Here is a 16,656-nt window from a genome sequence, read left to right as displayed (position 1 = left end):
ATGGATTTCTTTTGCTTTGTGTTTGTTATGTCCTCCCTACAGGTACTTGCTTTGTGGATATAAGGAGAAGACCCTTTATGATAAGGGAACCATTGGGGCCAAGGGTGATTCTCGTAGGCAAGAGATGTATGGGCTGGAGGTGCAGCGGAATTATGACCATTTGCCTGTTTATAGCTATAATATAAGGTTTGGTGGGGTTGATTACTTTTGGGGAAATTTTTTGGGATAGTTAAAAGCTACTGGGAGAGGCCAAATATTGTGTTAGTTGATGCAATAGCAGTTATAATGTATATATATAAAGGGTAGTGTAGTGTTCCGCTAGATATTTTTTTCTTATGGATTTTAGTGGTTCATTTGGTGATTATGCAGATCTGAATTTTCTTGGGGTTAGCTCGCTGAAGTTGTGGTGCATTCACATACAACAGACAACTACCATTCTTCTTTCTTGTTGGGGTCATAGATTTTGTTGCATTGCGTTGATATTTTTGTCAAACTTATGTTATGGCAGACAATGAATTGTTGAGCAAATATGTGCATACATCGCTCTTCTATGCAAGCATCTGTTGTCTTACACATTTTGCCAAGTGGCATTTTCTCTTTGCTGTCTTGCCCATCAAGCTTAATTTGATTCATGATATTTGATAATCTGTGGATTATACACTTTTCATTAGACCTTTTTGTCGGATTTCAGGTACTTTCTAGTGCATTTTGACCTGAATTGTTGCTTAATTCTTTACTTTTCGTGTCTCAGGTTAAAATGGACATTTTGAGCAAATAAGGACAAAATTGGATATTTTTTACTCACAAATTAGCGGATCTCAGAAGATAGGAGAGTTCCGAAGCAGGATAAAGCATGATGAAGCTTGTTCCCAAGGGAGAGCACCGAGAATCGAAGAATCAAACAAATAAGCAAGCAGAGTGGCAGTTCTGTAATTTCAGAACTTTTCAAGAAGCTTCGCCCCGGCGAAGGAATTGTCTTCGCCGCAGCGAAGTAAGCCAGGGACGAGCGTGTCTGCTTCACTCTTCGCCGCGGCGAAGAATTCTTCTTTGCCGTGGTGACAGTCATTATTTTCAGTTTTGTTAAACGCACAGTTTTGCTTTGTGTGTTTTTTGGCTGGGTAATTTGGATGAGGTATAAAAGAAAAACTTAGCCTTTTGCCTAGGGGTCTTTGTCTTTGTAGGGTTAGCTACTTTTACATTTTTCTTGGATGAACTTTGAGCGATTTGGATTGTAAAAGGGAGAAGATTCGATTCTAACTAAAGGATTCATCTTTTGGGGAGATTTCTTATCTTTTATCTCAGTTTCATTATGTTGAACTTGATTATTTCCATTTTTCGTTTTTGTATTATTGATTTAGCTATGAACTAATCTTTTATGGGTTAGGGTTTTGATTGTAGTTTGGATTTTTAATGGGTTAAGTGTTTGATTGTTTTATTTTCATATGAATATGCTTTGGTTGTGTGTTTACTCTGAGTTTTAATGCTGTATGTGATGAACATGATGAGATTGAGAAATGAATCATGTTAGGCTTCTTGGGTAATCACCATTATAGTATTGGATGCTAGAGATAGATTCAAGAATTAATGAAATCATTGTAGGATTCTTTTGCTTAATGAGTTTGGAATTGTTAATCTTCAATTTGTTGGGTGCGGAAGGTTAATAAGGATGAATAGGAAAACATAGCCCGAGAGGGTATGTTTAACACTTTAGTGAGTTCGATTTACAACCATTGCGTATGAATGTGAATGTAGTGTAATTTTTAGGTTTAACCCATAAAATCCAAATGAAGTCAAAACCCTACCCGTTTTACTTGAATTGATTATCCGTGGTTTCATATTGCTTTGTAAATTAAGTTTTAATTTTAGTTTAAAATTCATTGTTATTTTAATTAGAATTAGCTCCCACCAATCCAAAGAATTCGATTGCTTCAACTTGATAACATTAGGAAATTCAGTGCTTTGCTAACAATCCTCGTGGGAACGATACTCTACTCATCATTTTATTACTTGAGCGATTAGTATACTTGCTACATTTGGCACCGTTGCCGGGGATTTTTTTAAGTTAACATTGAGTTTTTTTTAGTTAACTAGATTGAAGTTTTTTTTTTTTTTTTTCAATTTTCATTAGAATTGTGATCTCACTTTCCTTCACTTGTGTTCGTTCAGTTTATGCGAAGAGGAAGACGTCAACCAGTGGTTCCTGTTGACCTTGAGCTTGAGAGGACCGTGAAAAGACGTAACAGAGAGAGAAGAGAAAGAGAAAATCTTGTTGTTGAAGCAGAAGAATTAGTTGCTGAAATGGCTAAACAAGAAAACAGACACTGAGGGAATTTTCAGTTCCTACAGGGAATGGAAGTGGGTCAAGTATTACTAGACCTACTGTGCAAGCAAACAACTTCGAGATTAAGCCGGCTATCATCCAAATGATCCAGCAGTCGGTTAGATTCAATGGTGATTTGAAGGAGGATCCGAATCAGTACATTGCAAATTTCCTAGAAATTTGTGATACCTTCAAGTCAAATGGAGTTTCGGATGATGCTATTAGGCTGCGGTTATTCCCATTCTCATTAGGAGATAAAGCAAAGAGGTGGTTAATGGCATTACCACCGGGAACAATAACAACGTGGAATGATCTAGCATAGAAATTCCTGACCAAGTTCTTTCCTCCAGCTAAATCAGCGAAATTAAGAAATGATATCACATCATTTCTACAAGATGATGCCGAGTCATTGTACGAAGCTTGGGAGAGATACAAGGAGTTGATGAGGAAATGTCCAGACCATGGGTTGCCAGTTTGGCTTCAGGTCCAAACTTTTTACAATGGATTGATGGGTAATGTGCAAACTATGGTGGATGCAGCTTCAGGAGGGGCCTTGCAGAATAAGACACCAGAGGAGGCGTATGAGTTGCCTGAGGTTTTTGCAAGCAACAACTATCAAAGACCAAATGAGAGAGTAACAACAAGGAAATCTTCGGGTCTTCATGAAGTAGATGCCTTCACAGCCATCTCAGCCCAACTCACTACACTTCAAAAACAGTTGGGAACTATGCAGGTAAACTCTATACAAGCACCTCAAGTAACATGTGAATTTTGTGCTGGGAACCATGTGAGCAGCGAGTGTCAAGTTGGGAACACCTTTGCTTCGTCATCTTCATCAACCGAGCAAGTGAATTACTTGGCAGGAAATCAGAGACAACCAAACAACCCATATGCCAACATATACAACCGGGGTGGAGAAATCATCCAAATCTGGCTTGGGGAAATCAGAACCAGCAAAATAACCAATGGAGCCAGAGGCAAGGTCCAAATAACCAACCAGGGGTGACCAATCAACTGGGAGATCAAAGAGTGACGAAGTTGAAGGATATATTTGGTAAATTCATGCAAGAGACCACAGGTTTCATGAATGAGACGAGGACAAATTTTAGAAACCAAGGGGCATCCATTCGGAATCTTGAGGTACAGATGGGCCAATTGGCCGAGAAGCTTAATGAGAGACCACAGGGTTCCTTACTAAGCAATACAGTAACTAACCCACGTGAGCAAGTAAATGCAATTTCATTGAGAAGTGGGAGAGTCTTAGAAGAGGTGAGAGATCCAAGGAAAAAGGAAACTTCATCAAAGAAAAATGAAGAATCTGATGAGGAAATTGATGAAGAAATTGAAGCTGAAAAGAAACCACCCAGCTTGAGGAAAGATGAGCAGAAGCAGGAAGAAAGGAAAAAGAAAAAGAAAGAGAAATTGCCATTCCCCGAGATTCCACCAGAGTTGGCATATCAAACTCCACCCGTACCCTTTCCTCAAAGACTTAGAAAAGAGAATCAGGATAAGCAGTTTATTAAATTTCTTGATGTTTTTAAAAAACTGCATATTAACATTCCTTTTGCAGATGCATTGCAACAGATGCCAAGCTACGCAAAATTTCTTAAAGAAACTTTATCAAACAAGAGGAAGCTAGAAGATGAGGAAACGGTGATGCTTACGGAAGAGTGCAGCGCAATTCTCCAGAAGAAGTTGCCCCCAAAACTCAAAGATCTAGGGAGTTTTACTATTCCTTGCACTATAGGAGATATAACCTTTGATCGAGTTCTATGTGACCTAGGTGCTAGCATTAACCTTATGCCTTTTTCTGTGTTCAGGAAACTAGGAATTGGTGAAGTTAAGCCGACACCCATAAGCTTGCAACTTGCAGATCGATCAATAAAGCATCCGACGGGCATTGTTGAGGATGTGTTGATTAAGGTGGACAAGTTTATTTTTCCTGCGGATTTCTTTGTGCTGGATATGGAAGAAGACAAAGAAATTCCTCTTATCTTGGGACAACCATTCTTAGCCACTGGAAGAGAGTTAATCGACGTTCAAGAAGGGAAGTTGATCATGAGGATGCAAGGTGAAGAAATAACATTTAATGTCCTTGGATCAATGGAAGCTCCACCTAAACAAGAGTCGTGTTTAAAAATCGATGTGGTAAATCAGTCAAGAGTTGAGCCCTGCCAACTGAATAATCTTAAGTTGGAAATTAAGAACTGCATTGTAAAACCGAATAAGTTCGGAAGTGAGGACCATGACGGAAGAGGTTGCACAAAATTCCTAGACAAGCTGCAGTTGAGTTTAAGTTTGAATAAGGCATGGGTAACTGGGATTAAAAAGGATGAAGTTAAGAAAAGAAAACAGAAGGCGGTGGGTGAGAACAGTCGAGCTACCAAAGTTGTGATCAAGGGTTGGAAATGGGTGGTGAAACTTTCAACAAAGCCACTGTGTGAAAAAGGTCATCAGCAATTGAAGCTCCGGTACAAGGGAAATTTTCGGGATGTGATGTACTTGGACAGTCTGGGCTGATTGAAGGATCGAGAGAGTCGAGCTATCGACTATAAACAAGCGCTTCTTGGGAGGAAACCCAAGTGTTTTTAACTTTTTGTTTGTTATTTTGGTTGTTAATTTTGTTTAATTTCATTATGAGTTTTTATGAATTCTTATGTAATTGTTTTTGGGTGTTTTAGGTGAAGTCTTTAGCCAAAGGAAGTATGAAAAAGTTCCAGACCTCGCCGGGGCGAAGAAGAATTCTTCGCCGCGGCGAAGAGACTAGAAAATTGGGTAAGCTCTTGGCCGTTTTTGCCTCGACGAAGGAATTGTCTTCGCCACGGTGAAGAAAGTTAAAATAAATTTTTGGAAAATTGGCTAAGACATTTCACCGCGGCGAAGAAAGAATTCTTCGCCGGGGCAAAGAAGCCTTGTATCCTCCGGAAGTTTTTATCCCGACGAAGAATTTTTTTTTCGCCGTGGTGAAACCTGGAAAATTTTTAGGGTTCATAAACGAAGAACGTCGCTGCGGCGAAGTTTGTTCTTCGCCGCGGCAACGATGCTTTTCTATAAATACTCGCTTTATCTTTTTCATTTTCACGCGCCTTGCATTTTAAGTTGAGAGAGAATTTTTCAAACTTCCATCTTTTGCTTCCATTTTGTTTTTCCAACCAAATTTCTTACTCTACAACATTCCTAAACACCAAAACAACCCTTTTCAATAACATTTTTTGCGAAAATTTCACGAAAATTTTTGGATAAAAAATTTGGGGCTTTCTAATCTGGGTCGTTTCCTGTTCAATTGGTGGTGCACACTCCTTCATTTTGGTAAGATCTCAATAACCCAAAGCTTTATTTCAAAAAATTTCAATTTCTAATCATAGATCTGAAAATTTTGTTGCGATTGACTTGAGAATTGTTGGGTGATTTTGAGTTGTGATTGACTTGAGAATTGTTGGGTGATTTTGAGTTGCGATTGACTTGAGAATTGTTGGGTGTGCCGTCAAAGTCTATAGATAAGGCTCCATATGAGCTATGGAGTGGACGAAAGTCCAACTTATCTTATCTAAGGATTTGGGGTTGCGAAGCTTATGTTAAGAAATTGACTTCGAACAAGCTCGGCCTAAAATCCTGTAAATGTATATTTGTGGGGTATCCAAAGGAGACCAAAGGATACTATTTCTACCACCCAGAAGAGCGCAAAATTTTTGTTGCTCGATCTGGTGTCTTCCTAGAAAAGGAATATTTTCTAAGAAGTACTAGTGGGAGAAAAGTAGAACTCAATGAAGTTCTAGAACCACAAGGTGTACTAGACGAAGGACGGGATGATGTGCCACAAGAAGTGGTTGAGCATCATGAGGAGGTTACTCCACAACTTGTGGATCAAAGTGAACTACCTCAAGTTAAATTGTTAAAATCATACCCTTGATCTTGGCTCATGTAAACGATCCTGTTATATTATATTTTTTGTTTCCGCTGCGTATACGGGACCGTTTACTAACACGTGCTCCTGAACATCCGGCTGTAGAACCATTGGTAAGGGAGTTCTATGCCAACCTCCCGAACTGTCATGAAGATACTGTGTTTGTAAGAGGGGAGGATGTGCAATTTACGGCAAAGGAGATCAATGAGTTCTATAACTTGCCCGAAATTCTCAATGATCAGTATATAGAGTTTAAGAGATCACAATTTGATGACAGTATAATCCTGCCGGTCATTGCGAAACCGGGGATAGAGTGGGAAGTGTCTAAGAAACAAAAGAAGACGCTCAAAGGAACGCAGTTGATACCGATGGCTCGGCTATGGCAATATTTTGTTTGTGCGAAATTAATGCCGGAATCGCACTACAGTACAGTGACTCATGAGAAGGCAATTTTGCTCTACTCTATTGCCATAGGGAAGAGTATTGATGTGGGAGACATCATTTTTAACAGCGTCAAGCTAGCATCCAAACAGGGGCGAGCAAGTTACTGTTTCCCACATCTCATCACAGCCTTATGCCTAAAAGCCGGGGTCAAGGTTCAGGATGACGAGTAGTGTATTCATGCTACTCCAATTCTAGATTCAGATTATTACAAGAAACACCTTGACCGAACAGAAGCTGCGCAACCAAGAGCAGGGGCGAAAAGGCAGAGAACAAGCCTTGCCACATCATCCACCTCCACAGGTACACAAAAAGAGATGATGAAGGAAATGATGGGCCTAATGAAATATATGAAGAGACATCAGGTTTGGATGGTGGAGCAGACTGAGATGATGTATGAGCTACTAACGAATAGCTTCAAGGAGCTCAATGTTGACACTTCAGCATACCAATGGGTCGATTGGAACTCGGATGAGTGGATGGGCTCCGAGGAAGAAGAGGAAGACAAGGAAGAAGAAGAAGAAGAGGAAGAAGAAGATTAGACCAGAGCACCTATTTTTGTTTTGTTTTTGTTTAATAGTTTTCTTTTAATTTCATGTCCAATTGAAACATTAAACTCATTTTGTTTTTGGTTTTGGATTTTGTTTATTTTGTTAGTTGTTTAGTTGTTGTTTTTAATTTGTAGTTGTTTAAAGGACGAGATTAGGTTGTAATATTTTCAAGTTAGTTGTGAATTTGTGCTAACATAAAGGACACCACAGTTTTAATTGTTTTGACAGATTTTGGATGATGAAAAGGCCAAGAACGGGTGATCATTGTGGAGCGACAATTCATGGATTAACCAGGGAGCATTCTTGTATCGTTATTGTTTTATTTTTATCTATTCCTGATTTGTGCATAATGGAACATTGGGGACAATGTCATGTTTAGTTTGGGGGTAGGAAATAGAATTAAAACCGAGTTTAAGGGTATATTGGCTGGAAACCAGTAACCGCCTTAAAAACCGCCTAGCAGCACTTGGCGACCTCGGATATAACAACGCCACGTACACCTTAAACTGAAAAAAATAAAAATTATTTTTGTTATTTGTTTCTTTTGTTTGTTTTGTCTTTACCGATGATGAATTGTATAAATCAATGATGAGAATAGGATTGTTGAATTTTTATTGTTGAGAAATGTTAAGCATTGCTTCAATTTTTTGTTTATTGTTTGTATTTTGATTGAGGTTTGTTGAGTGGTTCAACCACCATTTTCATTTTTTTCAGCATGCTTAGATTCATTTTATTTGTTTAGGTAAAGTTTTGATAATGTTGGTGGACTCTATAACCTAGTTGAGAAATGCTTGAGGCGAAATTCTAGGATTAGACATGGTTGAGGAGATGATTTAGGAATTTTTTTTTGGAACGTTTGAGCCTTTCTAGCCAACCCATGAATGGAATTATCCCTAGTCACCCTTTTGAGCCGTATGAAATTTGCTTTATTTTTCTTGGAAAACAACAAAATTTTCAAATCCTTTTGCCCTAAACACTTTATCATACCCTTAGGAGAATTCGGTCCTAGTGCAAAACAAAGAATGAGAAGAGTGTACAAATAAGCAAAAGAAAAGTTTGGGGGTTGCGAGAAGAGAAATAAAAACAAAAGAGGTAGTCGCCTCAATTCAATTCAATTGTTGATTGTTTTAATAAAAAAAAAAAAAAAAACCCCAAATTCTGCCTAGTTTAAGGGTATATCGGCTGGAAACCAAAACCCGCCTTAAAAACTGCCTAGCAGTACTTGGCGACATTGGGTATAACAACGCCACGTACACCTTAAATGAATTCCCCCCCCCCCCCCGGGGCCCGCATTTATGGTATCCAAAAATAAGAAAGGTACGCGTTTGAGGGCTGTGAATTAGTGGACATGTCAATTGGTGGTTGAGAAGGTGTGGGGTTCGATGTGATATTAGTTTTGCCTTAGGACAAACGAGTTCTCTTACTTTGCTTTTCCTATCCTTTTTATTGGAACCCACTACCCGAGCCTAACGTTATAAGCTTTTAAAGACCTTTTGATTCTTACCTTTGTCTAGTCCTCATTAGTGGAGAGTAGTTCGATATTTAGGCTTATTGAGTTTGCCACCATTTGATAAACTTTACAATTTTTGCATAAAATAATCCGGGAAGTTGGAATGTGGATTGAAGTGGGGATCACCTACTTGGTGGACCGATTGAGGAAGACAGTCGATGTAGCTTATAACTTCTTGGAGTGTTGAACATTTCCTGATAATAATTTTTCAACAACTTTTGAGACATGTGCAAATTCTAGGTAATTCTTTGTAGAGTTGAGTCTTGTTGGTTTTTGTTTTTCAGTTTTGTTGTGTGTTTTTTGTGTTTTTGTTTTTGTTTGTTGTCTGTGTTTTTGTCAGTTTTGTACTGTATGCTCGGGGATGAGCATATCTTTAGTTTGGCGGTAGTTGATAATCCGTGGATTATACACTTTTCATTAGACATTTTTGTCGGATTTCAGGTACTTTCTAGTGCATTTTGACCTGAATTGTTGCTTAATACTTTACTTTTCGTGTTTCAGGTTAAAATGGACATTTTGAGCAAATAAGGACAAAATTGGATATTTTTTACTCACAAATTAGCGGATCTTAGAAGATAAGAGAGTTCCGAAGCAAGATAAAGCATGATGAAGCTTGTTCCCAAGGGAGAGCATCGAGAATCAAAGAATCAAATGAAGGAATTGTCTTCGCCACGGCGAAGTAAGCCAGGGACGAGCGTGTCTGCTTCACTCTTCACCGCGCCGAAGAATTCTTCTTCGCCGCGGCGACAGTCGTTATTTTCAGTTTTGTTAAACGCACAGTTTTGTTTTGTGTGTGTTTTTGGCTGGGTTATTTGGATGGGGTATAAAAGAAAAACTTAGCCTTTTGACCAGGGAGTCTTCGTCTTTTAGGGTTAGCTACTTTTACATTTTTCTTGGATGAACTTTGAGCGATTTGGATTGTAAAAGGGAGAAGATTCGATTCTAACTAAAGGATTCATCTTTTGGGGAGATTTCTTATCTTTTATCTCAGTTTCATTATGTTGAACTTGATTATTTCCCTTTTTCATTTTTGTATTATTGATTTAGCTATGAACTAATCTATTTTGGGTCAGGGTTTTGATTGTAGTTTGGATTTTCAATGGGTTAAGCGTCTGATTGTTTTATTTTCATATGAATATGCTTTGGTTGTGTGTTTACTCTGATTTTTAATGCTGTATGTGATGAACATGATGAGATTGAGAAATGAATCATGTTAGGCTTCTTGGGTAATCACCATTATAGTATTGGATGCTAGAGATAGATTCAAGAATTAATGAAATCATTATAGGATTCTTTTGCTTAATGAGTTTGGAATTGTTAATCTTCAATTTGTTGGGTGCGGAAGGTTAATAAGGATGAATAGGAAAACATAGCCCGAGAGGGTATGTTTAACACCTTAGTGAGTTCGATTTACAACCATTGCGTATGAATGTGAATGTAGTGTAATTTTTAGGTTTAACCCATAAAATCCAAATGAAGTCAAAACCCTACCCATTTTACTTGAATTGATTATCCATGGTTTCATATTGCTTTCTAAATTAAGTTTTAATTTTAGTTTAAAATTCATTGTTATTTTAATTAGAATTAGCTCCCACCAATCCAAAGAATTCGATTGCTTCAACTTGATAACATTAGGAAATTCAGTGCTTTGCTAACAATCCTCGTGGGAACGATACTCTACTCATCATTTTATTACTTCAGCGATTAGTATACTTGCTACATTTTGCATGTTGTAAGAAACACGCATCAATATTCTTGTGTGAGCTAACTTTACAGGTGTCACAATTTTCTTATGTGGTCCTAAAAGGTTGTAATGGTTTGTCTATGGTCCCGCAGAGAAAAATATGTTTGTGGTCCAACAAAAAAGTTGGAATTCTTTTCGGCCTATACGTGTTCAGCTATGTTAGGCTTATGCCTTTTGTTTTTTCATTTCATGTGTGTGCACAGTGGATGTGTGCTTGCACACTCATGTCAGACATATGCATGTTTCATTTCATTTCACATTTTACTTCGTGTGTGCATATACTTTTTTTGCTTTGCTAACATCGCATGTCCGGCTCATTTTTCGCAAGTTGTGTTTTTATCTTTATCAGATGATATAATTTCCCATCTGTTGTGCTGTCATGAGGACCACCTACAATTGTCCCAATATCCTCTTATGGTCCAGGGAAATAAGCTTTTTCCCTCTTTGGTTGTGGTCCCACAAGATGGATGAAATCTTTTCCATTTTTGAACCAACATATGTCATCCCTTGTTTGCTGACTTGGCATAAATTGTTGAGCATGAAATTTGTCTATATCATCTTCATTGTTGCTCGTTTGTAAGGCCAGCCTTTCGATATTTTATTTCCTTGTGCTCTGAAACTTTTAGAGAGTTTTAATTCTCAAAGGTTCACCTTATGTTATTGTGCCAAACCTTCATCATCTCATATCCTTACTGAATGGTGGCTAGAACTTTGTTCCATTGTTGATGCTGAAGCGTGGCTTTGGTAGTTGAAGCTTGGGTGAAGGTCAAGTGTTCTTCAGGTGTGTTCCTGGCATGAAGAAGTCCTTGGAAGCAACAAGAGGGTGGTGTTTAGTGTAACTAGAATAGGGAGTTCTCTTTGCTATAGCTAAAATCAACTTTGAATTATATCTTGTAATGTTTGTTGTTTAGTGGATTTGCTTCGATCTGGACGAGGTCCCATGGATGTAGTGTAAGACTGGTTTTAGCCAAACCATGTATATGATGGTGAGCTTTACGTTTATTGTTATGGATATTGATTCATGCTTAAATTGATAACAATTAATCAACTTGTTAATGAATGACTTTAGAATCAAGAAGAAAAAAAGAGATTGAAAGTAAAGAGAAGAGTTATGGAAAAGTTAGTTGAAGGTACACAGAGATGGCTTTTTTTATATCAAGCCATAACATCAAAACGACAGAGTTTTGATGCTTAATATCCTACTTTACTTTCTTACAAAATACACCCCATATCCGTTTTACAAACTAAGATGTACCATTCCTAATTCTTACAATTACATCCCATTATACTAACATTTCCCCTTAAGCTGGATATCATAATGTATCATCATACACTAATATTTTCCCTTAGGCTAGACATTATAATGTACCAACATATACTAATACTTCCCCTTAAGATGGACCTCATATTGTGACCTCATAATGCAACCACAACTTTCTATGAAAACTCCTCAGCCCTTTAGAAGAACTTTAAAATTTCCAGCAACCACTTCAGGTATAACCAGGAAACTTTTAGAGTTTAGTAGCCAACACGTAGGCAAGTAAGAAGAAAAACTCAATACTTGAATAGATATACTAATAAGAAAAGCTGAACATTCCTGGTCCCAAATTTACACCACATTAGTAACTAAGGCATGAGAGCACCAGCATCCACGAATAAGTGTGATAATCCGTGGATTATACCGTTTTTATTAGACCTTTTAGTTGGATTTCAGGTACGTTCTAGTTCATTTTGACTTGAATTGTTGCTTAATTCTTTACATTTGTGTTTCAGGTTAAAATGGACATTTTGAGCAAATAAGGACAAAATTGGAAATTATTGACTTAGAAGTAAGCAGATCTCAAAAGATAGGAGAGTTCTGAAGCAGAATAAAGCACTATGAAGCTTGTTTCCAAGGGAGAGCACTGAAGATCGAAGAATCAAGCGAAAATGCAAGCAAAAGGGCAATTCTATAATTTTAGAATTCTTCCAGAAGCTTTGCCGTGGCAAAGGTTGTTCTTCACCGTGGTGAAATCCACCAGTCACGAACCATATCTGCTTCTTTCTTTGCCGCAGCAAGATTTCTTCTTCGCCACGGCGACGGCCATAATTTCCAGTTTTGTAAAACACACAGTTTTACTTTTGCGTGTTTTTCTTAGGAATTTGGGTGAGGTATAAAAGAAACACTTAGCCTGTTTGCAAAGGGTCGTCCGAGGAGTAGGGTTAGTAGGTTTTACATTTTTCTTAGATTGATTTTGGAGCGATTTAGAGATTAACAAGGGTGAAGATTCGATTTTGAACTAGGAGATTCATCATTTGGGGAGATTTCTTGTCTTTTCTTTTATTTTCATTATGTTGAACTTTAGTATTTTCATTTTTCTTGTTTGTAGTGTTGATATAGCCATGAACTAACCCATTTTGGGTTAGGGTTTTGATTGTAATTCGGATTTTCATGGGTTAAGTGATTGATTGTTTTATTTTCATATGATTATGCTTTGGTTGTGTGTTTGCTCTGATTGTTACTGCTTATATGTGATGAACATGATGAGATTGAGAAATGAATCATGTTAGGCTTCTTGGGTAATCACCATTGTAGTATTGGATGCTAGAGATAGATTCAAGAATCAATGAAATCATTGTAGGATTCTTATGCTTAATGAGCTTGGATTTGTTAACTTTCAAATTGTTGGGTGTGGAAGGTCAACAAGGAAGAGTAGGAAAACATAGCCTAAAAAGGTATGTTTAACACTTTAGTGAGTTCGATTTACAACCAATGCATATGAATATGAATTTAGTTTAATTCTTAGGTTTAACCCATAAAGTCCGAATGAAGTCAAAACCCTACCCGTTTTAATTAAATTGATTTTATCAGTGTTTTTCATCTCGTATTCATAGTTAAGACTTAGTTTAGTAATTTCAGATTTAGCTTTAATTTAAATTTTGCTCCCATTAATCCAAAAGAAGTCGATTGCTCCAACTTGAGAACAGTAGGAAACTTAGTGCTTAGCTAGCAATCCTCGTGGGAACGATACTCACTCATCACTCTATTACTTGAGCGATTAGTATACTTGCTACATATTGCATGTTTTAGGAAACACGCATCAAGTTTTTGGCGCCGTTGTCGGGGATTGAATTTTAAGTTAACATTGAGTCTTTCTATAGTTAGCTAGATTGGAGTTTTTATTTTTGTTTTTATCATTATTTGTTTTATTTTCGTTTTTAATTTTTAGTTGGTTTGTGATCTCACTTCCCTTCATTTCTTTTTGTGCAGTTTATGCGAAGAGCAAGAAGTCAACCAGTGGTTCCTGTTGATCTTAAGATTGAGAGAACTGTCAGACGACTTAACAGAGAGAGAAGAGAACGGGAGGAATTAGTGGTTGAATCAGAAGAAGAAGTTGTTGAAATGGCAGAACTAGAAAACAGAACACTAAGGGAATTTTCAGTTCCCGCGGTGAATGGCAGTGGGTTGAGCATTACTAGGCCTATGGTACAAGCCAACAACTTTGAGATTAAGCCGACAATCATCCAGATGATCCACACCTGTTGTTCATAAAAAAACACTGTTTTCTTTGCCTAATTCCACACCTGTTGCCATTGGTGTATTGTAAGGTTTGCAATCAAGCATTCCAGCACTAATCAACAAGTCCTAAGCATACTTGGACTGAGTAAGGTGTAAGCCTGAATCATTTCGGTTAACCTCAAATCCAAGAAATTATTGTAACACGGCAAGATGTTTAAAAGCAAATTGCATGTTAAAATCTGGAATAATCTAAGAAACGAGAGTAAGATCAGTACCTATGATAAGGATATCATCTACGTATACCAATAGGTATATCACTTGATGGTCTTTCTTGTAGAAGAAAAGACTTGTGTTAGATACAAAATTGTGAATCCCCAACAAACTAAAACAGGTTTTAGTTTGTCAAACCAAGCTCTAAGAGCTTGTTTCGGCCCATACAAGGCTTTATGCTGCTTGCACATATACTTAGGATAGGTTAAATCAGCAAAACCTTCTAGTTGTACTATGAAAACAGTCTTTATTAGTTCTCCATTTAGAAAGGCATTATTAATGTTGATTTGTTGGATATCCCACTGATTATGTATAGCTAAGGACTATATAATTCTTATAGCGGTAGGTTTGACAACTGGAGAGAATGTGTTAAAATAATCCAAACCTAGTGTTTGTTGGAAACCCTTATACTTTAGTAATGTCCCATCAGCCTTAAGTTTAGCCTTAAAAACCCCATTTTCACCCTACTACATTCATGTCTAATGTATGAGGAACCAATTCCTAGGTATTGTTCCTTAAAAGAGCCTGAAATTCATCACTCATGGCTACTCTCCACTCGAGTACTTGCAAAGCTTCTGAAGGTGTTCTTGGCTCAGGTAAAATGTGACAAGTAGAAAGGAAAGCTTGCCTTCCCAAGGTTTGAGAATGGCTCTTAGATCGAATAATCATTGGATGGCAATTACTGGTAGATGATGATGGCTAATACATGGGCAGAACCACCTCTAATTGAATGCTATCAGGGTTAGCAGAAAGAGAAACATCAATATTAGGCTGAGAGATTGAGCTAGGTACTGTTGAGCAAAGTCAGTACTGGAAGAACTAACTTGTAAATTTTCAATATTGATCACCAAGTTTTTAGTGTGAGCCATCGTATGATTAGCTATAGTTTGATGTAATGAATTATCAGACTATAGAGTTGAGGCAAGGGCCAAATGAACAGAAGTGGGATTAGCTGCACTTTGCTTGGCTAGTTTTGTGGACTGTGGATTTGAGGCAGGAGCTAAATGAGTTGGAGTGAGAATAATGGAACATTATGAATAGGAGCACCATCAGAATCAAAGTGAACACCAGCTGAAGAACCAAGACAATGAGATAGATCCCAAGTAGAAGAGACTCCTCCTAGATTTAGTGCTAATGTCAATCCTGCAAGATCAATACCTTTAAAAAAAATGACACTTAAAAACCATTTTTAAAAGGGAAATCATCCTCATTGAACTTTGCTCATTTGACAATATAAAGTTTTCCGGAAGAAGATAAACACTTGTAGCCTTTGTGTGATGAGCTATATCCAAGAATCACACACTTTTCAGTGTGATAGGAAAACTTATGCCTTTGATAAGGTCTAATATATGGATAACAACAACACCCAAACACCTTAAAGTCACTATAATTTGGCTCTTCATTAAACAGTTTTTGGAAAGGAGAAATGTTGGCAGTGGAAGAGGAAGGAAGCCAGTTGACAATGAATGTTGCTACAGAAAATGCTTGCCACCAAAAGCAAAGAGGCATGGTAGCGTGAGCTAGCAAAGTTAGCCCAAACTAAGTAATTGTTCTGTGTTTCTTTCCACTCTTCCATTTTGTTGATGCAAGTAAGGATAAAGATGTCTAAAAACAATCCCATGTGCTTGAAGATACCCAACAAATGATCTAAATTCTCCTCCCCAATCGGTTTGCAAACTTTTCAATTTAACATCAAATTGCCTTTCAACTAGTCTATGAAAATGTGTAAATATAGTGAATGCTTCAGACCTTAGTTTTAAGGGGTAAATCCACATGTATCTACTAAAATCATCCACAAATAACATGTAATATTTGAAACCTTCAGAGGAATAGATTGAAGCAGGACCCTATAGGTTAGAGTAGACCAATTCTAGAGGACCTTTAGTGCGAGAATATGATAAAGGAAAAGAAGCTTGCTGCATTTTACCAAATTGACAAGCTTCACAAAAAGGCATTTTATTTCCAAAAGACCCACTTATATTCATTTTATCCATTACATGTTCCAAATTCTTATCATATGGATGCCCCAATCTAGCATGCCACAACTTAGTAAACCTAACTTTTACATCAGATTCATCTGTCGGCATACAATGAGCTTGACTAACTAATGCTCCAAGACTAACATTATTACTAACAACTTCCTTATTACACATTGAAGAAACAGCAGCAAGACAAGCAGGTGTCTTATTTTCTTTATCACAAACTGAAGAAACAGTAGCAGGCCAAACATATGTCTTATTGCAGTAAGTAGGAGATGAAGATACACCTTCCTGATTAGATGAGGAAATGAATGAAGAACCAATAGTAAAGAGTGAAACTTGCAACTGGTATAGCCCATTTTTTAGATAGCCTTGGTGACCTTATCCTTTATAGACAACGATCACAATGAAATTCCACAATAACCCCATTATCTCTAG

General features: G+C 37.4%; 1 non-coding gene across 1 annotated transcript; it reads right to left on the bottom strand.

Annotated features, from left to right (window-relative positions):
- Nucleotides 1-2,681: 2,681 nt before the first annotated feature.
- LOC116124990 lies at nucleotides 2,682-2,788 on the bottom strand. Its single transcript, XR_004127275.1, has one exon. It is a non-coding gene; the product is annotated as a small nucleolar RNA R71 (small nucleolar RNA).
- Nucleotides 2,789-16,656: the final 13,868 nt, after the last annotated feature.

The sequence above is a fragment of the Pistacia vera genome, unplaced genomic scaffold (assembly GCF_008641045.1).
Source record: "Pistacia vera cultivar Batoury unplaced genomic scaffold, PisVer_v2 Contig158, whole genome shotgun sequence".
NCBI classification, from domain to species: Eukaryota; Viridiplantae; Streptophyta; class Magnoliopsida; order Sapindales; family Anacardiaceae; genus Pistacia; species Pistacia vera.
This window is presented reverse-complemented; position numbering and strand designations above follow the sequence as displayed.